Raw genomic sequence first — 26733 nt, 5'->3', positions numbered from 1 at the left:
ACTATGTAACTGGCTTATAAGTGCATAAAGGTCTAAAAAATCGGTTTTTACGCTTAACTCAAGATTTTGGGAGTGTCTGGGAAATTTCAAAAAAAGATTCTTGTTGTAATCGACAACACCCACTATAAAATTAATACCACTTCCCAGGTATTTCTACTTCATTCCTTTTTGTATCACTATGTTTTAACTTTGGAAAGCGAATAGGTTTCGTAATTAAGATCTTTACTTAATCTACATTTCAAATACATACATATTAGAGTGTCCCTTAGAATTAAATGTTTGAAATGTTGAAACGATACTCGCTGCATACTTTCGTAATGACCTAAAGCTTGTTCAAAGAAGGGCAACCCGTGCCGACTTTCGATTTAGTTTTGAGGTGTACTTACAAGGGGAAAAAATGCATTTTTTTTAGTTTTTAAAAATCTTGCAATTAAATAATTACTTTTGCAATTTAATTTAAAGGAATCGAAATGTGTACGTAATTGTCGATCTAATAAGATATAAAAGAAAAAATTGGTTAAAAAATGTTAAAGTTATTAAAAAATCGCCAGACCATTAACGTGTCTCAGGCCACTAGAACAAGAAATGTAGGAACAAAATTAACATATTTTGAGAAATTTTAAAACAAAAGTGAGTTTTTATCTTCATATGATACAGTAACCTATTAGCAGGTGTAACCAAAAAAAAATTTGAACGGCAGTTTCAAAACTCCAATTTCAAATTTTTAAAAATTTTCCGTACCTGCGATTTAAATTTTGCGATTTTCGAGAAAAACTAATTTTTTGGCCATAATGGCAAGGGTATATATAAGTTTGTCATTCCGTTTGTAATTTCTACATTTTTCATTTGCGACCCTACAAATTATATATATTCTGGATCGTTTAGATAGCGAAGTCGATATAGCCATGTCCGTCTGAATGTTAAAATAAACTTTCCGTAGCCCCTAAATAACTTACATAATGTATATACAGGATTCATACATCAATATATAGGGAATACTTCCGGCTCGGCTACTACTTTCAATCGACAAAATCGGCCAAATGGATGAGATATAAGCAAAAAAACCGGGACAACCTCGATTTTTGGCCTATTTTTGATATTATCTGGATAATTAAGTCATTAATATAGACAATATGGATATCTAATGAAAGATATTTCAAAGTCCATTGCAACAATGTATATAAGGCTATAGTAAGTTCGACCTAAAATGGGTCGAAAAATGTACCAAAAATTTTTTTTTAGAAAAAATTAAAAAAAACTATTTCCAAAAAGAAAAATTTTAACCAAAGTTTGAAAACAATTTTGAAAAAAAATAAATTTTTTAAAAATATTTTTAGGTAAACAAATTTTTTTATTTTTTTAAATTGTTTTCCAAACTTTGGTTAAATTTTTTTTAATAATTTCGTGAAGGGTATATAATATTCAGCACAGCCGAATATAGCTCTCTTACTTGTTAAAATTAATATAGATTTATAAATAACATTTTTGGTAACCTTAATAATTTTTAAATTTTATTTAAATAAGCCTTCCAAGATGTTTAGACATTTCCAAAGAAAATGTTGCACTGAAAATTGTAAACATCAAGTTCAACATTCTACTCCAATTATATAATATTTCGAATAGATTTGTTTATCTGGGGAAATTTCGATGAACTATGCAATAACAATCTGATCCGTATCGACGTTTGCTAGCCAGACAATATTCCACATTGAACTATGAAGGTACTGACATATTCCGCATTCTTATGCTAAATACCGGGTTCTTAGTTTAAGAATTTGACAGTCCACAGAAATTAATAAGTTTTTATGAAATCCAAGCAATCGATGATTCCCAAATTATCTGTACAATGAGGGATCGATGAAGCAAATCAATATTAACTGTATTGGTATTAATATATATCATAATCTATGAAGTTCTTTCGAATAATAAAATATGTGGGAGGGCGTGCTAAATGTAGTAGTTCATATTTAGTGCACTGAAACAAAACACCATACAACTATGAGTGAATGTTTGTAAATATGTTACAATATTCATACAAACACACAACAACTAAAATCATGCAAATACACCTACATAGACGCAAACAAACATAATTTCTGTATGGTTGTTGGTAAAGGACTGACTGCATGACATATTGACCGCAATCGTAATATGTTCATAAACACACAGCCAGATACATTCTATACAAAGATTCATATGCATACATATGTATATGTATATGTAGAAGAGTATTCTGTGAGGAAGAGGCTGAGGCAGAGACAGACAAACAATGTGAGACCAAGTCCAGAGTTTGTCATACAAACAAACAATGTGGCAACAAAGTTAATTTTTATGTGGTACCAATATAATGATGGTGATCATGACGATGATGAAAAATTTATTAAAAATGCAGACATAACCGAACACAAAACATGGTCAGAATAAGTTTAAATTAAAATATTGTTGCATGAATGAATGAATGTTCACGTCACACAAACTCTCTTTAATGTTTGGATGTGTAAATTTAAGAATGTATGTATGTGTGTATGATTGGTATTGTATAGGTATTTTATATTGCTACCAAATTGAAATTGGTTGAGTTGTTGATGACGATGATTTTTTGGTAAATATGACAGCTTTGGTAAATGAAAATGTGTTTTCAGTATTCAGTTTTTCTTTTTTGAATTAATATTATAAAGCTACTAATAATAATGTTGATGATAATAAACTTTTTCCAATAAATGCAATGATAACGATAATGAAGTTCGTTAACGGTAATAATTACGAGAAAACTATTGGGTGTGAAAAAATTATCCATCGTGATTATTTTAGGGTAGAGTCACTTTTAGAAAACTTATAAATGCACCTCCAATTTGTTTAAAATATCAACAATGCTCTTCAATCTTTTTTTTATTTTTTGACGGTTTTCTAATAATACTTATCGTAAATGTGTGTAAAATAAGAATTTACTCATTTAAATTTCCAATTTTGAAGAAAATTTTATGGCCCCATTATAGAAAAATAAAATTTTTCGATGGCTCTAGAGCAATGATGTTCATTTCATTGTGCTTTCGCGCTGAGTAACAACACACATATTCTTATTCTCTTTAAAAGAGCGTAACAAATGTCTCATTTTTTCAGAAATTCATTAAGCATTGTTGTTGGTTGGTTTTTGGACGAAGCATAGCAAACACACGCGTTTCAATTACAATTGAACACAAAACAACAAATAAAAAAATTTAGAGAATTTCGGCCGTATAATGTGTATTCATTTATTTAATTAAAAGTTAAATTACATTCATTTAATAAATTGGTTATATCTGGCAAAAATTCTAAATCTAAACATTTTTTATTTTGTTCTTATTTTAAGTGTTTGACATTATGTTTGCTGGGTAGCTCTCTCACCAATACATCTTCATTTTTATTTTTGAACATCACTGCTCTAGAGCATTGGTAGGCAAAAAGAGGCATTTAATTTGTGTGCTCTATTGGGTAAAAAATAAAATATCCACAACAACATCAAGAAACTGAATGAATTGTGTGTATTTTTACGCTCTATTACGCTATTTTGTTCACATTCTGGTTGTTTGACTAGAGTTTATAAAAAAACGACTTTTTAAAAAACCGGTTTGTCGGTTATCCGAAAATTGCCCTTTATTAGAAACCCGGCTTTTCGGTTAACTCAAAAACCTTGTTTAAATGTAAAAGTTGTTTATGAATAAGGCCTTGATATATGTTTTAATTAAATATTTTATAATTTTAGAATTTATTATCACCTCGACTTTCTGATATGAAAATACCTAGAAGATGCAAACGCACTTCTTCTTGCACTTGTATAATTACACTGTCCAACAGCATTTTTGGAACAGAATAGCGGCCCTATAATTCAGAAAGGGCATGTTGGTAGATAATTTTTGTAGAATAAACTTATGTCAAAGATTTAATTTTTTGATCGAAAAGTTTTCATTTTTGATTTAGCATTATACTAAATGAAAAAAATGTTGTAAGTTAATGTCTGAGAGAATTCTTATTGCCTGAGTTATATTATGGATTTTATGAGAATTATTTTTATGGAAGATCTTAACCCTCTAGCTCCTCTCTTTAGGGGTTAATTTGACCCTTTTTTCGAGAAAATAAAAAAGAACATTTAAGGACTAACATATTATACAAAAATGTTTGCCAAAAAATTACAGCGAGGGTGACCAAAGATATCAAAGTTGTAGGTAAAGTTATTTACGGTTGATTAGATAAATTATATGCAACCTTGGGTCTCACATTTTTTTTTAAAAAATCGCAAAAAATCTATTTATGACATGTATGGGCTACGGATGGTCGAATTTTTCCGAATACAATAAAAACAAATTCCTAACAGTTATCTCGTCCCTATAAAAAGTTATACGAATATATAAAAAAACGTTAAAATTGTTCAAAAGGGAGAATGGTTTGTGGAATATGAGCTTTTTGTATAAGTAATTAGTACTGGTGAAAACCTTAGGACTTGATGATTAACTGCTTAGTAAAATGAAATAATTTTATGAATATTTCGGACGTCATTTACCTTAGCAACTAAAAAATTATAATAAAGGGATTTTCCATGAACAAAAGTATGAAATTTTAATTAATGTAAAGTTTTACCGGTTAAAGATATAACAAGATTTGGAAATAATGTAGATCTAGATGGCTTTAAATCAATGGCCATCTAGAAAAACTTATTTTTTTTAGAAAAGTACCTACTGTGACGTTATTTATCATAAAATAACTCTGTACGTATTTAAATAAGATACAGGGTTATACAAATATTGAGCTTTTCTGGGGATCGGCCTTTTTAGAATTTTCTACTTAAACCTATTTTTTTTTTTAAATTTGCTAAGTTAACCCTCCGACGGTTGAGGGTACAAGGTCCACAGGGACCTTTAGGGAATTTTATATGAAAACGCATTTTTTAAACATTTTTTTGTTTTGATTTATTATTAACTAATTATACATGTATAATGAATGTTAGAAAAAAAAATTCTTTTATATATAACATTATTAATGTTTTATGAGTTTTATATGTCCGCAGGGACCTTTTCACCTTTTCAGATTTAAACACATTTAAATCTCAATAGTAACTAAACTATTGGTTGGATCGCTTTGATTTTTTTTTAAACGATTCTAAATAAAATTTCCTTGGAATACATGTAAGTAATTTCAGTTTGAACATGAACAAGTAAGAAAGTATGGTCTGTCAAGCCCGACCATATAATACCCTACACTAAGTAAAAGAGCAAAAACATATTTCTTTTAAAATTTCAATAATTTATATTTTTGAGTGATTTTCGGAAGTGGGCCATATATGGGAGCTATGACCAATTATGGACCGATCACAATGAAATTAGGTCGTGTGATTTATGTCTATATGAAAGTTTACTATGTTGAATTTTGTGAGTACACCAAAATTTTTAAGCGATTTATGCACGTTAAAGTGATTTTCGGAAGTGGGCCTTATATGGGAGCTATGACTAATTATGGACCGATCGTAACAAAATTTGGTGACATGAATTTTGTATATATAAAACATATTTGTGGAGATACATTTATAAATTAAACATTTATGACCAATAAAGTCCAATTTCGGAAGGACATTTGTATGGGGGTGAAATAATAGGTGAAATAATGGACCGATTTCAGCCAGTTTCAATAGGCTTGGTCCTTGTGCAGAAAAAATAATATCTATTCAATTTGATCGAAATATCTTCAAAATTGCTACCTGTACTCTGCGCACAATGTTTACATGGACTGCCAGCCAGCCAACCAGACGCACGGACGGACATCGTTTAATCGACTCAGAAAGTGATTCTAAGTCGATAGATATACTTTAAGGTGGGTGTTAGACTAATATTTTTAAATTTAAAATATTGAAAAAATTACCACTATGAGAAAAGTACCAATTTCCCTTTTCCTCCTTGAACACCATTCAAACATCTCCTACAGACAGATGTTTCAAACGATTAAAATCTGCCCAAGAAAAAGTACCAAGCAGTTCACCCGGATTTGGCCCAATATACAACTTGGCACTCGAGTTCCAAATAACAACATGTTAGTTAATTTTTGTATGAATCCAGGAACCAATGTTAAAAAAATTACCAAATAATTTTAAATAAAATGTATTTTCCCGTTTTTATTCCCTTGTAGGTTTTATCTCCATTGCGGTGGTATTCAAATAAATTTCTATATCGTGATGGAATCCCATAATGAAATATTCATATGTCTATGTCAATTTATAGAAAAACATATTTTATGAAAAAAGTACCAAAAATAAACACAATTTCCAAAAAGTACCAAATTATTAGTAGGTATTGAAGATATAATGTTACCGAATTTACCCGTTTTTACCCCCTAAACGTTTGAATTTCGAAAAATTCTTAGTCGATGGTTTTGTGGATAGAGGAACCCACAGTTAAAATTTCATGATTCTTTCTTCAGTAGTTCGGGCTGTGCGATGATGAATCAGTCAGTCAGTAACGTTACTCTTTTATATACATATATAGTTTTTAAATAATGTTCTGTGTTAGTTTCCTTTCCTCTATAATAAATTGATCGTGTCTTTGAAAATGTTTTGTCCGAGTACCAAAAACTTGAAAGGGATTTTTCATTAACCCAATAAATTCTTTAAAACTAAAGTCATAAATATTTATGCAGTAGGATGTTCAAATTCGAAAAAAAAATATTTTGTTTTTTGTAAATTAAACAAAAATCGTTAAATTAATCGTTGAAATGGCAATATTTAATATTTGTTAGTCCTATTTATATGAATAATATGAGAAGAATTTCTACAATAACTTTACCAAAAAGGTACCCGTCGGGACACTCTAATGCATATTGTACAAACACAGCCATAAAATCGAGCAATATTGATGAAATGTGTGGGCTGCACGGTAATTTGGTGAAATTTGTATTTTCTTTTTTTTATTTATTCCACACATTAAATAATTTCTGATATACTCGCACTCTGTTATTTAAAACCAATAATGAAGTGAAAATTATTGAAATTACATATTATGAAATATTTGAAAATTTAACCACATTATGGTTGCAGTAAAATTGATATCAAAAGCAAATTTTTGAAACTGAACACAAAACCACTAAAATTAAAGTTTTCAAATATTGTTATAATAATTATCCATAATGGCTTATGCCGTCAACCACACAGTAATACTAGTAATAATAATAATAATGATAATTATATTCATATTTATTATATTATTGGAGTTTATATTATGTACATACACATATATGTATATTGCTAAATAATGAATGATAGTAATGTTAGAATCAAGAGCAGATGTTAATTAATGACCATTTCATTGGCACATTTAGTGTCAAGTTATGAAATGAAAGCCAAGGTGAATCATGAAACAGATAAAAATATTACAATTGTTATATGAGAAAATTAAAAAATGGCAAGTTAAATATCGTTAAAGATGAATTGAGAATTGGCTCATATTTCTTTAGTGTTTCGAGGTACAAGAAATCATTTCGATGTACAAGAAATCAATACCACCCATTTGCAAAAAAAATAACCATTTTCTCCCCTGTTCCGATCCCTCCAATTTTTGATTAAACCTCAAGCAGTGCACTGCAGTGGTAAGAAATTGAATTATGTAAAGTTTGAAGACTTTCACAATTATATTTTGAAACATTTGTCCAATACAAATTTATTCAACATTAGGATTCCGAGCCAAAAGAACTAATCGTATATTGAGGCCACGAACGAATCAAGCTAATATCTGATACTCTGTTCCAAATTGAAGCGTATCCCAGAGAGAGCGTTCTGATTCGATTGAAACAAATATGATTTGAAAATCTACAATAAATCTAAAATTTTAGCAAATACCAAAAAGAAAAAAATTAATCCGATCGGTTGGGTTTTTCGGTTTTGGCCTGGTTTATTAAATATTATAATATTGTAGAAACATGATACCTTTGGGAGGATCCATGTGAAAGCGGACAGCAGTCGGATTTACCATTTCCGATTTTAATGAAATTTACCACATACATAATATATCCAATATGTTCCTCATATCAATGACTTTTTCAAAGAAAACTCATTCTGATGTAAAAATATCGCGATTTGAAAATTGAAAAATTTGTTAAAATTGTCTAAAATTATATACTCATAATTGCCCATAACTTTGAAATTACTCAAAGACCAGCTTAATTTTTGACTCCATTTTATAGCCAAAGATATTTTATTTAAAATGGTGTGAATAAAATTGTTTACTTCCAAAAGGTTAAAGGTTAATATTCTAATGTAAAAAATATCAAAGATCGCGGTGTTAAAAAATAATAAAGAACGCGGTATGAGACTCAATTAGTTCAGGAGTTATAATGAAAAACGTTATTAAAAGTACATTTTTTCATTTAATATTTAAGCACCTGTATTTACCATATAAATTGAAATTTATTCAACTGTGTTGTTTTTTATTTACTTAAATTTGTATATGAATTTATATGAAAAACCGTATTTATAATAAAGTTTTTCTTTATAACTCCTGAATAAATAAGTGTCCCCATACCATATTCTTTTTGAATTTTTAACACCACGCTATTTGATATTTTTTACAATGAAATAAATAATCCGAAAATTGACCTTTAACCTTTTGGAAGTCAACAATTTTATTCACACCATTTTAAGGACATTATCATTGCCCTTAAAATGGAGTCAAAAATTATGTTGGATTTTGCTTTAAATTACCAAAAGAATGTATGGGCCTAAAATTAAAACCTAGCTCCCATCAACAGACATAAAGCTTTATGATTTGTTTTTAAAAATTTCTTAACAGTGTATTTTAAATCCATACGAATTTTGTTTGCACTAGGTGAATTTTTATTACCTTTTATATACTTTAACACTGTTATATCTCGGTATACCGTACGGAATATCTTTTTTGTGTCTGAATCAAAGTTGAAGATACTGAATAGGAGAAAAAAAAAGCGGAACATACCTACCCGAATTATAAATAAAAAATAATAATATTACGTATACGTCACATGTAAAATGGTGAAAATTGGGGGGAAAATTAAAAAAAAATTGTAATTTTAAGGCACTGCATGAAATTTGTTTGGGTACAACTTTGCTTCAGACACAAAAAAATATCCCGTACGTTATACTGAGATATAACCGTGTTAAAATATAGAAAAAGTGATAAAAATCCACCTTGAGCAAAAAAAATTCGTATGACCATTAAATTATTAATGCACAAAACTAATGATGCAGAAGTTCTTACTTTCACGTGGAATTGTACTGTGTATACATACATATCAAGGGGGTTTATATTTAGCATGGTCTATATACTGGCCAGTCTCATAGAACATCGTCTCATAGAGCCAATAATTGTAAAACAGGTTATTATTTGTACTTTGTTTAGAATAGAAAGGTGAATTTTAATGTCCACCTCTATCCACCAAAAATTATTACAGTCTGATCGACCAATAGTCCTAGGCGGTAATGTGGTATTTATCCGCTTTGGAGATAAATACCCTTGTAACCTCTCTCTATTCCTTAGGAATGTATCCTGTTTCCATGCTACTCCAAAATACCCTAATACGCCTTGGCATTTTGGCTGAAATCGATTTTTGGAGTAACGCTGATAATATGTCATCTGACCCTGGAGATTTATATGGCTTGAAGGATGTCACCGCCCACGAAATTTCCTCCACGCTAACAATGCAAACACTGAGGTTACCATGAACAGGTCATCCTAATAATGGTTTAACCCTTTCATACCTGAGATGTTGTCGTTCAAAGTCAATATTGCCTGTCGGGTTAAAAATCTGTCCGATTTGTTTACCCCAGTATCATCACGGATAACATACCCGGGGTATTCGTCTGGTTCGTCGCATTCACAGCCGTTCCAATAGCACTCAGACCTGTGGAGATTTTATCACCCTTGACCAAGGTCATAGGGCCGTATTTTTTCCGACATTTCATAAGGGGGGTTGTAGGTTCATACCTCTGCCATAGGTAAGAATAGACACTGCACCTAAGGAATCAGACGCAGACCTGGCTGCAGCTCAATGTGCTTGTTTATATGCAATTGGTTATTGGACTGTCTAGGAGATGTCTTTTTAACTACAAAATAAACTACAAAATACTATAAAAAAAATATTTACAAATTGTTTAAAAATGTATGTTAAAAAAAAACAAAATAAAATAAAATCCCTCTAGGGGAACAATATTATACGACTACTACATACAACCTAACCACTAAATAAATTACGTAAGCAAACCAGTACCATTTTTTGTAATTAATCTAGACAAATATGATTTCTAGGACTTGGTGATATATAACAAGTAAGAAAGTATGGTCGGTCAAGTCCGACCATATAATACATTAGACTAAGTAAAAGAGCAAAAACATATTTATTTTAAAATTTCAATAATTTATATTTTTGAGTTATTTTCGGAAGTGGGCCTTATATGGGAGCTATGACCAATTATGGACCGATCAGCATGAAATAAGGTCGTGTAATTTATGTCTATATGAAAGTTAACTATGTTGAATTTTGTGTGTATACCGACATTTTTAAGTGATTTAAAGTGATTTACGGAAGCGGGTCTATATGGGAGCTATGACTAATTATGGATCGATCGTAACAAAATTTGGTGACATGAATTTTGTAAATATAAAACTTATTTGGAGCGGAATTTGTGGGGATACATATATGAATTAAACATTTATGACCGATAAAGTCCAATTTCGGAAGGACATTTGTATTGGTATTGGCTAGGTGAAATAGTGGACCGATTTCAGCCAGTTTCAATAGGCTTGGTCTTTGGGCCAAAAAGTAGTATGTACCAAATTTGATCGAAATATCTTCAAAATTGCGACCTGTACTCTGCGCACAAGGTTTACATGGTGATTCTAAGTCGATCGGTATACTTTAAGGTGGGTGTTAGACTAATATTTTTAGGCATGTTACAAACATCTGCACAAACGCATTATACCCTCCCCACTATGGTGGTATAGGGTATACAAATGATATGATGTATGATTTTTGAGATCATTTAGTTTTTTATAAATTGTTTTAACATATAAAAACATTTAAATACTAGGATATTTGAACTAACCGTATCCACTATTAACAAATACGAATAGCGTTCATACCATTGTGTTTAAAATATCACATTTCTGCGTGTGCTAAAGTAATCCTTAAGGTGTTGGACAAATACAATACATCTCCGCAGGATAATGCCCAAGTATTACAAGAGACGTGCGTTATCGCTAAACGACGAAAAAGTAGTTAAAATATATGATATGAAGAAAAGATGAATGTTTATCACACGTTGGTGGTCACTTGAGGTTTTCAGTTTCGTTATCCTTAAATGCAAACATAAACGCTTATTTTGTATTCATATGTGTGATAAGTGCATACATGCATACACCTATGTATGTGTACAGTACATCAGAAAGGTGTCAGATAAAAGTAACTTTTGCATAAAGAATTAGCTTTCCTACATTCATTCAATTGTCGCTGTTCTCTGTGGTATGTTCACTTTTTTCGCTTCAATTGGAATTTTTGTCGCATTTACAACCGCGTTTTCCTACCATCCAACGAATCATTCCGTAATTCTTCTTTTAATCACCCCAATTCATTCATTCCGTTAGTTCGTTCGTTCGTTCATCCATATATCCTTTCTTTTATTCATCCATTTGCTCATTCATTGGGTGATGAGTGACCACAAAACCCCCACAGCGCCCAAAGACTTTAAAGCACTTGTGGCCAACGGAATGAATGCATGATTGCAGTTGCAGAGTACAACGAGATGTTGTACATTGTTTACTTGCTTCGCATTGACTTGCAGCAGCAAACAAAAGCAAACGACGGACATTGGGTTAGAACTGCTAAAAATACTGATGATAACCTAATTTTTTGAATCTGTTGCAGTGTTTATAAAAAAACCTGTCTGTGGAAAATTTTATTTTAGAAGTTTCTATAATACAAAAACTGGTTTTCGGTTAACTGTTTTTAAAAGTATAGGTTCTTAATTTATTTTTATAACTAATATGTAGTTTGTTGGAAGGAGTTTTACTTATTATATTTCCATCATTAAATTAGTGATTTGAGGTTGCTGCAGTCAATCATAAATATTCACATGTGTTCAAATATATGCTGCCAGCTTCCATTGATCAACTAACACAGCCTTGATTACATCAATGTCTAACATTTTAAGGAGTGAGATCGAGAAAACCTTAACACACGTTTTTCTTTAAAACTTTTAACACAAATATTATTTGATTTTTTTTGATCAAGTTACATTTGAAAAGTATGTCAGTTATTATGTTCAATGTTAATTATGTTCATTTGCTGTTAATCTGATTAAAATGAGTGACGAGAAAAAAGTGCGTACTAAAATGATTAAATATTTTCAACAAAACTCTACTTGGTCCTACAAAAAGTTGGCCAAACAATGAATCCAATGTTATTAAGCAGTATCGGGAGAACTTGTCAGTTGATAGAAAAAATGGTTCAGGTAAAAGGAATAGTCCCATGATGTTTCTACCAATACATACCATACATAGGCAATACATAGGGGCATTTTCAAAAGAGCTCCCAACACAAAAGTTAAAGCCAATGCAGGTTTAAAAATATAAAAGGCTCAAAAAGTTCCTAACAGGAAATCTGTTAAAAATTTAGAGGCCAAAGACAGAACACAGAAATGAAGTCAAATTTTATAAAAAACATGTAAGAAAGTATAATCGGTCAAGCCGGACCATATAATACCCTACACTTAGTAAATGAACAAAGGCATTTTTCTTTTAAAATTTCAATAATTTATATTCGTGAGTGATTTTCGGATGTGGGCCTTATATGGGAGCTATGATCAATTATGGACCGATCAACACGACTTTATTTCTATATTAAAAATATCTATGATTTTAGGAAGCGGGTCTTATATGGGAGCAATGATTAATTATGGACCGATTGTAACAAAATTTGGTGGCATGAATTTCGTATATATAAAACTTATTTGGAGCGAAATTTGTGTAGATACTAGGGTATTCGAATTATTCGATTTTTCTCTTGTTCGAATAAAACAAATAATTTGAATAAGAGATTTTAACTTGTTCGAATAATTCGATCACACGTTTAAAATTAGTCGAATTGTTCGAATAATTTAATTTTTTTAAAAACATTAAAGAATGAATTTTTGATGTCGGTTTTTTTATATTTTATTGTTAAAGAAAAACAATTCAAGTATTGATAATGTTAAAAAACATTCGAAAACAAAGTCCATCATTAAATTTCAACAGAAATATTCTGATCAGAATAACTCCCGAACAATCTACAAAACAATTGACTAGCAAACACTTTAGTTTCCGTTTTGGCATGATTCTGAATTCAAATAACTACAATATAAACGTATTAAGAACTTCTTTATGTCGTTCATTAATTCCGATTTTAAATTGAGTAACTAATTCTTTAGTAAATTAATTATTCACTATTTCTAAATTATTTATAACATATTGTATTATACATCATGCTCTATCAACGTTGCCGAATCTTTGCTTAATAAAGTGGTCTTGGGGAATTACACAATCTGTAAATCTGGGGAATCTGTCCAAAGTTTGATATCATTGTAAGTGAACGTGTAAGGCAGTGTATGATTGACGCATTTACAAATACGCAAAAAGTTTATTACCATGTTAGACAAAGATGTCCAACGATGTTTAACATCATGTATAAGACGAACTCCTTGCTTTTCTTCAACAAAACGTTAGTTTGCAATATTTGTGTTTATCATTCGATTTATTAAATATTTTGCAACACTTACGTATGCGGTTAATAACATCACTTATATACATATATTTTAAGATCATGGCCTTCATCTATTTCAATGTAATCATTATAAATGTCATCCTCAATATCACTTTCGACGACCGTTTCAAAATCACATTCTCCATCACATTCAACTCCACTTGAATCTAAGTTAATATTTTGATTATTAATTGCGATTCTTCTAATATTTCGCCAGCTAAATAACAAATATTTTATTCCGTACCTTTTATTTTCATTGGTTCAAGTCCTAAGTTAAACATTTTGAAAGATTTGTTTTTAGAATTGTAACTTCTTGCAGTAATATTTATATATTTGTAGAAGGAGCTATCTCATCTACAGTGACCGAAAGTCCCTTTGTCTTTAGTTATTTGTCGAATTTCAGAAACAATACAATTTTTGTGAGTCATTATTACTTATTTAAATTTGGAATTATGAACAATTTTAAGCAATTTAATAAATTTAAATATATATGAACATTTATTCGTTTTATTCGATTATTCTACATAAAATTGTTCGAATTATTCGTTATTCGAAAATGGCCATTTTTAAATTGTTCGAATAATTATTCGTAAGAAATTATTCGATTAATCGAACGATCATTAGTCGAATGAATACCCTAGTAGATACATATATAAATTAAACATTTATGACCGATGAAGTTCAATTTCGGGAGGCCATTTGTAAGGGGCTAGGTAAAATAATGGACCGATTTCAATAGGCTTCATCCTTTGGTAGAAAAAATTATACCTTTACTTTGCGCACAAGTTTTATGTGGACAGTCAGCCAGGACGGACGGAAGGATTTCGTTTAATCGACTAAGAAAGTGATTGTAAGTCGACCGGTATACTTTAAGGTGGGTGTTAGACTAATATTTTTTGACGTTACAAACATCTGCACAAACGCATTATACCCTCCCCACTATGGTGGTGTAAGGTATAAATATACCTTCTGCATAATGGATAATGCAGAAGCTGGAAAATTTTTCGCAGCTTGCGGGTCCAATATTTTTATGTTGTTGAAGCACGAGGGAATGTTATAAAAATGTGTAGGACACGAAAGCACATAATTATCCCAAAAAGTTATTGGCTTGGCAAGCAATATGCAGTTGCGGCAAAAGAAGCCAAACATTTGTTACACAGAGCTCTAAAAATACCGAAATTTACATCAATGAATGAATTTATAAGACTTCTTAATGTGTTCACTTAAAATATAAAATGGATGCAAATATAATGATAAAATTGAAAAGTATAATATATTTTCAACGCTTTTACAAACCCTACTCCACATTTTTGATAACAGCGGGTCCAAATATATCCCGATTTTCTCCATTTTTCCTTTATTGGACTAACAACAAATGAATATGTCAAACAAAAAAAAGAGTTATTTACAAATCGTGACCGACTCCAAAGTTATATGTATTTGAATTTAAAAACATTTAAAAATTCGATTTTTCTCTAGTTTTTGGGAAAAAAAGTACTTTTTTATTTTAAAGTTATCTAAAAAATTTCAAAGATGATGTATAAAGAATTTATACTTTTTGTAAAGCTAACTTTACACTTAATATTTTAAATGAAAATAAATTTAAAAATTCTTGATACGGAGGGGACCAGGTCCATTCAAATAACGCCAATTTTGTATGTAAAATTCAAATTTAGGGCAAAAATCGCGTAGTCGATTTCAAAATAAAGTAACCTATTTTAGATAACCAAATATGTTCTTAATTATTTTGTAAAGGGATCCGATAACCCCGCTCATTGTGTGGATATATTATAGCAAAAAAACTAAAAACATCCCATTTTTGGGATTTTTCAAAACTTTTTTGGGAATTACGGGATTCCTGAGTATAAATTTCAAATTTTTCTATATCTAATAGAAAAGTCTATATAACTGCAAGATTTCATTAAAAACTATTAATAAATAAAAAAAATATTTTAATTTGAAAAATTTTTATCTTGCAAAAGATTTTTTTCTGCAATTCTTATGAGAAGCAGACGTGTTTTTTATTCGCTCCGCGATTTAAGTGGTTTCAGTGAAAATTTAAATAAAAAGGAAAAATTTAGCGATTGGACGCAAAAAAAAAAATATATTTCTCTAAGTGTTTAATATAAACAAACAAAAAAAATATACAATATAACAAAAAAAAATAGAAATTTATTTAAAAGTGCTTTGTTTATTTTCTTTTTTCAAATTTCGTTAAATTACTGTGAGCATATGAACTCTCATAATGAGAGTAGACTCAGTTTAAACGGTAGAAATGCCTACATATTTTTGAACGGGGAGGGTGAAAATAGAAGTGCTAACAAAAATATAAGAGATCCAGACTTTAACAAAAATTATTTAACCGCCAAACCGATTGAGAGAGCGCGCTCTTGTTCCCCCGTGATACAAATACATGAGAACAATATTGCACACACATCATCACCTAGTAATGCTTGTTTAGAACAAAGCATAAAAGAAAATAAAAAGTGTTCTGGTACAACAACAAATACTGCAGTAGATATAACAGAGTCGACAATGATAAATACACAAGCTTATGATAATCCACTAACAACACCTAGTGAGAGTTTTAATGTATTTAACACTGAAAATACCGTGATGGAAGATAATGGAACATCAAGTGGTGCTATACCTAAGGTTGGAAATAAGATAAGTAAAACTAAAACTCCAGTTCAAACAGGTATGCTTAGATATATAAGAATTAATAAGCGAAATTTAAGTCCCCAGAAAAGTCTGCCTTCTGAGAAGAAGCAAAAAATTACTGATAACCCCTTGAAAAGTAACCGTTTTGCTCTCTTGAGTGAGGAAGATTCTAATCGTCAAAAAAATGATGATAAATCCATCCGTAAACCGTTAAAACCACCACCAATATTCCTTCGTGAAACTAGCTCTAATAGCTTAGTGAAATCATTTATTGAACTCATTGGAAAAAATAATTTTCATATTGTTCCAATAAGAAAAGGAGGTGTGCAAGAGACAAAAATAGTTGTATACACTGAGGATTGTTATAGAAAAATTTCTCAACACCTAAATGACAGTAAGAAAAACTTTTATACATATCAACTTAAGAGTTGCAAGGGCTTGATAGTGGTCATAAAAGGTATAGAGTCCAGTGTAGATACAAACGAAATCAAGGAGGCCCTGGAAGAATTGGGCTATCAGACAAAGAATGTAGTCAATATCTTTAATAGAGACAAGGTTCCTCAGCCAATGTTTAGGGTTGAGTTAGAGCCTGATGATAGGAAATTAAAAAATAATGAAACTCACCCTATATACACTCTAAGATATTTGTTGAATCGTAGAGTAAATATAGAGGAACCTCTTAAGCGTAATCGTCCAGTTCAGTGTAGTAATTGTCAGGAATTTGGACATACACGTAATTATTGTACCCTACGCACAGTATGTGTTGCATGCGGAGGCCTGCACTCTTCGTCACAATGTGATATAGTTGAGAATGGTCTCAGTAGGAAATGCGGTAACTGTGGTGGAGATCATTCCGCTAATTATCGCGGATGCCCGGTCTACAAGGAGTTACTAAAAAGATTAAGAGAGAGGCAAAAGCTGTTGAGAGGTGAAATAGTTGAATCAACACCTACAAATTCGGTATCTACATCTAGACCACTAAGCTCTGGAGTAGATTTTTCAAATGATAAAATAAATGCGGCTCATCCAGTATCACAGGAAAATGGCCAGGGAGCTACAATTAATGCTGGAGCCAGCTCATACGCCAGTATTTTAAAAACGGGTTATCAAAAGCCAAAAGTCCCCCAAAATATGGGAGGGTTGGAAAACCTTATGCAAACACTTACTGAGAATATTTCCTCTCTTAATCAAAATATGACTAACTTCATGTCATCCATGCAAAACACAATACAAGAGCTTCTGAGAGCACAGAACCAAATGATTCAAATTCTATTAACAAGAAAATGAATTTTTTGAAGATATGTTTCTGGAATGCAAATGGTTTAAACCAGCACAAATCGGAAATTTCCCATTTTATGTTAAATAAAAGCATCGATGTGATGTTAATTTCGGAGACACATCTTACAAATAGATATAACTTTAATATATCAGGATACTCATTTTATTACACAAACCATCCGGATGGTAAGGCACATGGCGGTACCGGTATCATAATTAGAAACCGATTGAGACACTATGCCCTAGAAGCGTTTTCAAAGGATTATATGCAAGCAACATCTATTCGCCTTGAATACCCAGCTGGAGACCTAACTCTGAGCTCTATATATTGCCCACCACGTTTTTCGATGACCAAGGAAAAATTTGAAGAATTCTTTATAACACTAGGAGATCGGTTTCTGGCATGTGGAGACTACAATGCCAAACATACATATTGGGGTTCGCGATTGGTAAATCCCAGAGGTAGACAGCTGTATAAAGCTCTAGTTGATCGCAAAAATTGCTTAGATTTTGTGTCTCCTGGACACCCAACTTATTGGCCAACTGATCCTAGAAAAATTCCTGATCTAATAGACTTCGCCATATGCAGAAATATTATTCGGAATGCAATATCCACAGAAATATCCTATGATCTATCTTCTGACCACTCTCCTGTAATTATTAATTATTGTGAGAGACCCAACACCCCAAGATTTCCTAAGGACTCTTTGTATTTTAAGACAAATTGGCTAAAATATAGGAAATATATCAGCAGTCATATCCACACAAATCCTAATTTACAGTGTGAGGAAGACATAGATAGGACCGTTAATGACTTCACGTCATTGATTGTTTCGGCTCTGGAACACTCTACGTGCCAGATCCCTCCAAAAACTAATACGCCTATTTCAAGTTCGGATATTGAAAGACTTCTTCTCGAAAAGAGAAGACTCAGAAGAGAATGGCAACATAATAGATCACCTGCTGCAAAGCAGAGGCTGTCCGCAGCAGTACGAAAACTGAAAAGAGCCCTTCATTTAGAGGAGGATCGCATAAACGAAAAATATATTAAAAGTTTGACGAGTACAAAATACACAAATTTCTCTCTTTGGAAGGCAACGAGGAACATTAAGCCACCGGTAGAGGCACAAAGCGCTTTAAGAAAAGCTGACGGAACCTGGGCACGAAGTGCTATAGAAAAAGCCTCAGTATTTGCTGAACATTTAAGTGAAGTATTTCAGCCCAACTCCACGGCAAATGAGTTTGAACTAGAAGAACTGCCAGCTTCAACAATGGCTAATGCAGCCCAATTCGATATTAGTCCTGAGGATGTTAATAGAGTAATTAAAAATAAATTAGACTTGAAAAAATCACCGGGATATGATTTAATAACGCCATCAATGATTAAGAACCTACCAAATGTGGCAATAATTGTGCTATCTATATTGTTTAATGCGATCTTGAAACTAGGAATTTATCCAAAAAATTGGAAAATTTCTCAAATAATAATGATACCTAAACCGGGTAAAGATTTAACCCTGCCATCTTCTTATAGACCTATTAGCCTACTCCCTTGTTTGTCGAAGTTATTCGAAAAAATATTCCAGGAAAAGATAATACCTTTTTTGAATGATGGAAACATTATCCCAGTACACCAATTTGGTTTCCGTGAACATCATGGCACCATTGAACAGGTCAATCGTTTAACTGGAGAGATTCGAAAATCTTTTGAATTAAAGAAATATTGTTCTGCCATCTTTTTAGATGTTGCTCAGGCTTTTGACAAGGTATGGCATAAGGGTCTAATACATAAAATCAAATGTTTACTACCACTATGTACTCATAAATTGCTGGAGTCCTATTTATCGAATAGACTTTTCAGAGTTAAGTACAATGATTATGTGACGAGAGAATGCAAGATTGGAGCTGGCGTTCCACAGGGAAGTGTACTAGGACCTACGCTATATTTGATTTACACCTCCGACCTCCCTACGTGCGATAAACTAACAATTTCAACATTTGCTGATGATACCGCCATTATTAGCTCAGACGAAAACCCACTCATGGCATCTAGTCAACTACAGAATTACCTCGTACGTGTGGAGTCATGGTTGAAAAACTGGCGAATAAAGGTAAATGAGCTGAAAAGTAAACATGTTACGTTCGCTCTAAGGAGAGGAAATTGCCCACCTGTCACACTCAACAACGTTAATATACCGCAGTCTGATTATGTCACCTACCTTGGTATTCATCTAGATAGACGGCTTACTTGGCGCCGACACATAGAAACCAAGAGACTTCACATGAAGTTAAAAGCCTCTAGCTTTCATTGGTTAATCAATGACCAATCAAAATTAAGCCTTGAATATAAAGTCATCCTGTATAAGACCGTTTTAAAACCAATTTGGACATATGGAATTCAATTATGGGGAATGGCTAGCAACACCAGTATTGATCTTATACAGAGGGCCCAATCTAAAATTCTTAGGACCATGACGGGAGCACCATGGTACATAAGAAATGAAAACATCCACAGAGACTTAGAAGTGACATTGGTAAAGGAAGAGTTCGAGAAAGTCCGTGAGAAATATATTGTGAAGCTGCGAAACCATCCCAATACGCTTGCAAGACAACTTGTGCAGACCCAAACCCGATCCAGGCTCCGTAGAGCAGATCTACCACCCCGCTAAGATGAGTGACAGTTTACCATAATGGCTCTCTTGCTGAAGAGCAAATAGTTTTAATTTTAGTTATAAGATTTAAATACTTATTGTAAGGTCAAAATAGACAGATTCAATAAATCAATAAAACGTTAAAAAAAAAAAAAAAAATTTGAAAAATTTTTATCTTTGCAAAAACTCAATAAAAAGCATTTTTTGTCATACCTTCAATGACTAAGTGTAAGGGGAAAACTGGTTATCATAAAATTTTTGAACCTTTTGTCTATTTCTAACAAAATAAAAAAAAATAATACAGAAATTCCAACAAACGAGTTAGGTATTAGCATTTTTATGCTAACGGCAGTCATTCACCATACAAAACGTATGAACATACCCAGGTATGTTGCTGTTGACGTGCGTAAAGCAATTCTGCTGTTGACATAAAGGTTAATAAAGGCATAATATAATTTTAATCTTCGCAGTAGTTTTAGAAATATAATTTTTTTGGCAATTTAGTAAAATTTTTAGTAAAATTTTGAAATTTTTATTTTTTAAAACGGCATGAAAAATTGGAAAATGAAACTACGCTGTTCATTTTTACTAAACGTATACAAAACAAAGTTGGAAACAAGCTCTAAAATTTAGAGCTTTAGAGTCTAACCCCCATTAACACGAAGACTGTTTAGGAGCTAACTAATAGTTTTACTGTCGTTTAAAAATATTTTTGTATGAAAACTGTCAGTATAACTATTTGATAATGATTAAAATATGTCCACAACTTTTGATTTTATAAACAAAAGATAAAGCAAATATCTCCGAATAACATTTAAACATTTTTTCTCATATTTTTCAAAATGTCTTCTATAATTTTTTTAATTCTTAAAAATTGTACACATTTTTGAAAAGAAGATACAATTTCCTATACGATGATATATAACATACATATATATCTTATTTTTTCCTTTAGTCAAATTTATGGATTCAAAATCAACAACAAACAGAAAATTTACAGAATCTTGCCGTTTTGTAATATATTTTTGTGCACTGCGTTGCCGACTATTGCAGTACTAAACATAGGAGACACTGCATGATGTAGCTACTTAATTACTACGAGTATTTTGATAAAATATTAGGGGATATTTCGAAATTTTTCTAAAAAATTCTTAGATTTGCCAAAAAAATAGAATATAAACACAGATGAAATTGTGGATCGGATACTGTTATAAGCAAATCGGTGCGGTTAAAGGTTACATAGCATTGCATTTTTATGATCGTTACTGTATAAATTGTTAAGTTCAATAAATCTATTATAATCGATAGTTTTCAATTATTTACCATTTCGCAATAATTCTATCCCAATGTGCAGTGTACGTTTGAACGTGTGTGATAGTTGCAACGTTACTGCAAATAAATCTCATAAAATAATTACACATGTAACGGTAAATGTTGTACAATTACCAACACCAACAAGTAATGTTGCAACAAAAAAAAGGAGCAACAATAAAAATAAGAAGAAAAAAACGCATAAAAATAGGTGTAACTGACCAGATCCTGACCAGCTTATGCATTCTTAGGTCATAAAAATCCAACTTGGCATTTAAATCTTGTTCTCGTGTGTCTGCTGCGTGTGTGTTTGAGGTGGCTTTTGTGTAAATTGAATACGATTTTTCTTTTATTGCGTTTTTTTGGTCGTTGCTTTTACTTGTTTGCCTTTTTTGTAGCATTCCGCTCCGTTTGTTTGTAGCTGCTGCTGTTGTGTGCTGTTTGTAACATCTTTCAGAGAGGATGTGCTTGTATCGGGGTGCTTGTTTGTGACCAGTGTAAGTTACAATGTTTTTACAAGAAGTAACCTTTGGCTCCATTTCTTTCCACATTTTTTTTTTTTTTTTGCCATTTCATTATTGTTTTTGTGTGTCAGAACATGAATGCAACCAGTGTTTACTTTTTGGTTAACAAAACGCGTACGGTCATGGTTAATTCTACTGCATTGGTATGCTCGGCCATCTTTTGAGTATCGCGAGAATGACAATTGTGGTAGCTGCAATAGCAGCGTTGTAATTCTTTGTTTTACATATTGCGAGCCTGCAGATTGTGACATTTTGGATTTCCGCTGCTGAAAATTTTAGACATTTCGAGTTTTGAGTCAAAGTTTTTAAAAAAATATTAAAAATTAAATGTTAAAAAATCCAATAGATAAGTGCATATTTATGTTTTGGTCAACAGGCGTATAACAAATAAAAAAATTCTAAGAAAATGTCCACAATAAACTATGGGTCTAAAATCAAAACATAGCTCCCGCTGAGAGACTTCAAAATAAACGTTTAAGAAATTTCACTGTCCAAAAAATTTAGACTTTTTGATTGGAACAGAATAGCGACCCTATAATTCTGAAAGGACATGTGGAGTAGATATTTTTTGTAGAATAAACTTATAGTTCAGCTGGTCTGACTTTTTTTACAGTGGGTGAAAGTTTTAATTTTTTGAACGAATGGAGCATTATACTAACTTTAAAAAAGTTGTAAGTTAAAGTCTGAAAGAATTCTTATTGTCAGAGTTATATTGTGGATTTCTATGGGGATCATTTTTGTGGAAGATCTTAACCCTATATCTCCACTATTTAGGGGTCAATTTGACCCTTTTTCGAAAATATCAAAAAAAAGTCCTTTAAAAAAGGACATTTAAGCATAAAAATATTCTACGAAAATGTTTGACGGAAAATGTTAGTGGAGGTAACCAAAGATACCAAAGTTGTCAATAACTCTCTTTGCGCTTTTAAAATTTGTTTATAAAGAATATTTTTACGATGTTTTGAGGTTGTAACTTTAAGAATATGATTATTTAACTAAAACGAAGTGATCGAGAAAACTGTAAGGGCTGGTTTTTGACTTGAATATTGGATATTGAGTTTAATATACGAGAGTTGTTTTTGGGTCGTCGATTATGTATTATTAGCAAGTTTAAGCGGAGTATGAAAATATATTTCTACAAGAAAGCATACCACTTCGGTGCTAAGGAAGATTTAATAAACTTGAAAATATATTATTTGAAAACATTTTTTGTTTAAATTTGATTTTTCTAAAATTTTTCCATTTATTTTCTCAATACACAAGGCCTGATACAAATTTGTATTCAAAATTATTCACTATTTTGATAACAAAATGTGGCATTTTCTTACGTTGTATACAATACTACGAATTTAAACTAGAACCCAAAAACAACTAATCTGATCATTATTTCAAATCGGCCTACACGATAATCCTTAACACTACATTGATTTTGGTGCCGCCAAAACTGAAACTGATTTTAAGTATATTCGATATCCTGATTCTAGGTTAGGTTATATGGGCAGCCACTCGTCAAGCAGCTCACTTGCGTCCATTCAAATGCTGATCCCATTGTGATACCCAAGGTGTCTCCAAGGTGATTCATCCTTGATAGCTCATCTAAACACGATAGGAATGGGATTCCGAGAATACGTTCTTCCAAGTTTGTTAGAGCCGGGCATTAGCAGAATATGTGTTAGTTATTGTACCGTAAGCCCAGTCTTCTACATGTGTCCCAATTATACAGTATCCTGTAATAAAGAGAACAATTAGCCGTATTTGCTCACGATGGAATTTCATATTTCGTCCTGCCTTCATCGTATACGGGCCAGAGTTCCTTGGTTCACCTGTTTTGTGCAGTCTCATATAGTCTCTGCTGTACAACCATCTTACATTTTGCAAGGGAATCGTCTCATCATCCATCATCGCACCCATTTGTCTAATTCATCTGATATACAATTACCCCGATTTCCATCGCTATCTCATTTAGGAATACCCGACCTTCCTCTGTTAACCTAGATGTCGTGAAGACACCCGTTATTCCGTTAACGGCAGCCTGGCTATCAGTAAATATACATATACATATCTCCAGATATTCGATAATACCTTAGCCAATTGGATGTACGTTTTATAGCAGCAATTTCCGACTGATGAGCAGTGCAGAAATTATGTAGGCAAAAGTAGGATTTTATACAATAATTCTCAATAAAGAAACCTCCACCGATCCAATTATCTTACAGTTCCCAAGGTCCTTACCAGACCACTAACAGCCATCATTCAGTCTTACCGCAGATTTGAGAGCCATCACCATCAATTGGTAAACAGTTTAAAATAATAAAAAGTTCCTTAGAGGAGGTAGATCTTATAGCGCCTGGAATCAGTATCTCAATAGTCCTTAGAACTCGTTCAACGGCCTTCCGGTGAATAGTATTACTGATTCTAACTGTATACTTTTTTTTCAATTCAACGTGTAGTTTTCGAGAAATTCCAGGGGTAAAAATAACGAAATAATCGATTTTACAACATTTTATGAAACTATTTTACAGGTTAAAATCTTCTTTTTTAGATTTTCTACGTCGATGCTCCTTAGGATACCCCCGCGTGATACTCCAATAGTAATCTGCTAGTATATGTTCATTCCAGCGACTTCAGTATCTATCTTACATCACTTCTAAATCTTGATGGAAACATTCTTTTTGTTCTTCGCTATACTATCCAAGATGTTCGTGATGTCTAAATGATTGTGCAGATAGTGTAATTTGTTTGCTCATATAACATCCATGATTTCTAAAGCTAATTAAAAGGTCCTTTTTTGATATGAAATCAAAAACAACTGCTTTTAGTTTTTCTGTACTCACCTGGAAACTGTCATGAAGGAAAGGCAAAACAGGGACCAATTTTACCTAATGCCTTCACATACTGCTTCATAAATCTCAACTTGATGTGTAATGGAGTCATAACGATTTTATTTCTTATATATCTGGACTGGAAATGGTATCCAGTCAAAATACGAGTGATTTGATGAACACGTTAAATATACTTATATGTAATATATATCTGTGTTAAATTTAATTGAAAATTAATATAACCTCCCCGTTTCAAATGGTTTCGCCCATTAGTGATTATCATGAAGCAAATAATTTAATTTTCTGATCATTTGTCAAAACTTTAAAGTATACAATCCCATAATATAATTTGAAAATATCGACTATAATTCTGCACCATTCTGTTTATATAAAGAACAAATTCAGTTTTCGTTTTTATGGCAGTGGTTTATGAATGTTTTCCGTATCTTACCAATAGGGATTTTTTTTAATAAACTGCAGTATTTTTTCCATTGAAATAATTAAATTTACCCCAGAGATACATTCGAAAAACATCAGTCAAATTAGTTGGTATTTTCCAAAATAAAAACAAAACAAAAATCAAATCTTATAATAAAACCCAAAAAGGAAAAACAAAGCAGAGCAAAAGAAGTAATCTACTAGCACTTACTGATAAAATATAAACCAGATGTGTAAATACAGTCGCATTGGTAATGTTCGTAAAATGAAAATAAACTAAAAAGGATATGAGTGTATTCAGACATTAATATTAAATGGTGACCCTTTATATTTCCAAAAGAATTCTTCATATATTTTTAATTGAAATCTTGGATTAACTTGACATGTTGTTAACCTTTTAATGTTTTTTTAATTGAAATGAACATTCAGGTTAATAGTTTTACAAAGTAATACAAGTCAATTGGGTTTATTGAAATAATATAATTAAATGAGTGCAATAAGTAAGTAAATTCAATAATAATACGTTAAAGTACTGAACTGGACTTTGATCTATGTATTAATTACGAACTGATTTCTTAAATTTTACTACTCAAAATACTTAATCCTATCACTGTCGCCTAAATTTAGTCGAATACAATACTAATTACACAATAAATATCAACCAACGAAATAAAAAAAAATTGTTAAAATTCATGGATATGCATAGGAAAAATCAAAAATATGAGTTTAATTTATTTTAAATCAATAATAAAAATTTTGTTAGAAAGAACAATAAATTATTTTTCAACTTTCCAAACTAAAATTATGACTTGAAAATGCGCGACTTTTTAAATTTTTTAGCTTTTATTTCGAAACATTTGTACCATATAAATTTATTCAAAGTATTGGCCATTGTTAGCTATGACCTTTTCCCAACTTTCTGGCAACATATGGATTTCGAGCCAAAATCACCGCTCATGTTTTGAGACCAAGAACAAATCAAGCCAATATCGGATACTCTGTTCTAAATTGAAGCGTATACCAGAGATAGCGTTTTGTATTGATCGAAAAAATAGTAGTCAGACGGGGCAAGGTCTGTCCAATGCTCGCTTCATATGAATCAGTTTCATTCGGTATAGGTTCCCTGTGGTGGTCTGGTCAGATTTCAGCAGCTCATAATAGATAGGACCCTCCCACAATATACAGAGAATTACCTTAGCGCCATGGATATTTAGATTTGGTGTCGATTTGGCTGGTTGTCCGGTTGAGCAATTTCTTTGTTTGATT

This window comes from Calliphora vicina, chromosome 5 (genome assembly GCF_958450345.1).
Source record: "Calliphora vicina chromosome 5, idCalVici1.1, whole genome shotgun sequence".
Taxonomy (NCBI): domain Eukaryota; kingdom Metazoa; phylum Arthropoda; class Insecta; order Diptera; family Calliphoridae; genus Calliphora; species Calliphora vicina.
The sequence above is the reverse complement of the archived record's forward strand: the minus strand, read 5'-3'. Positions refer to the sequence as shown.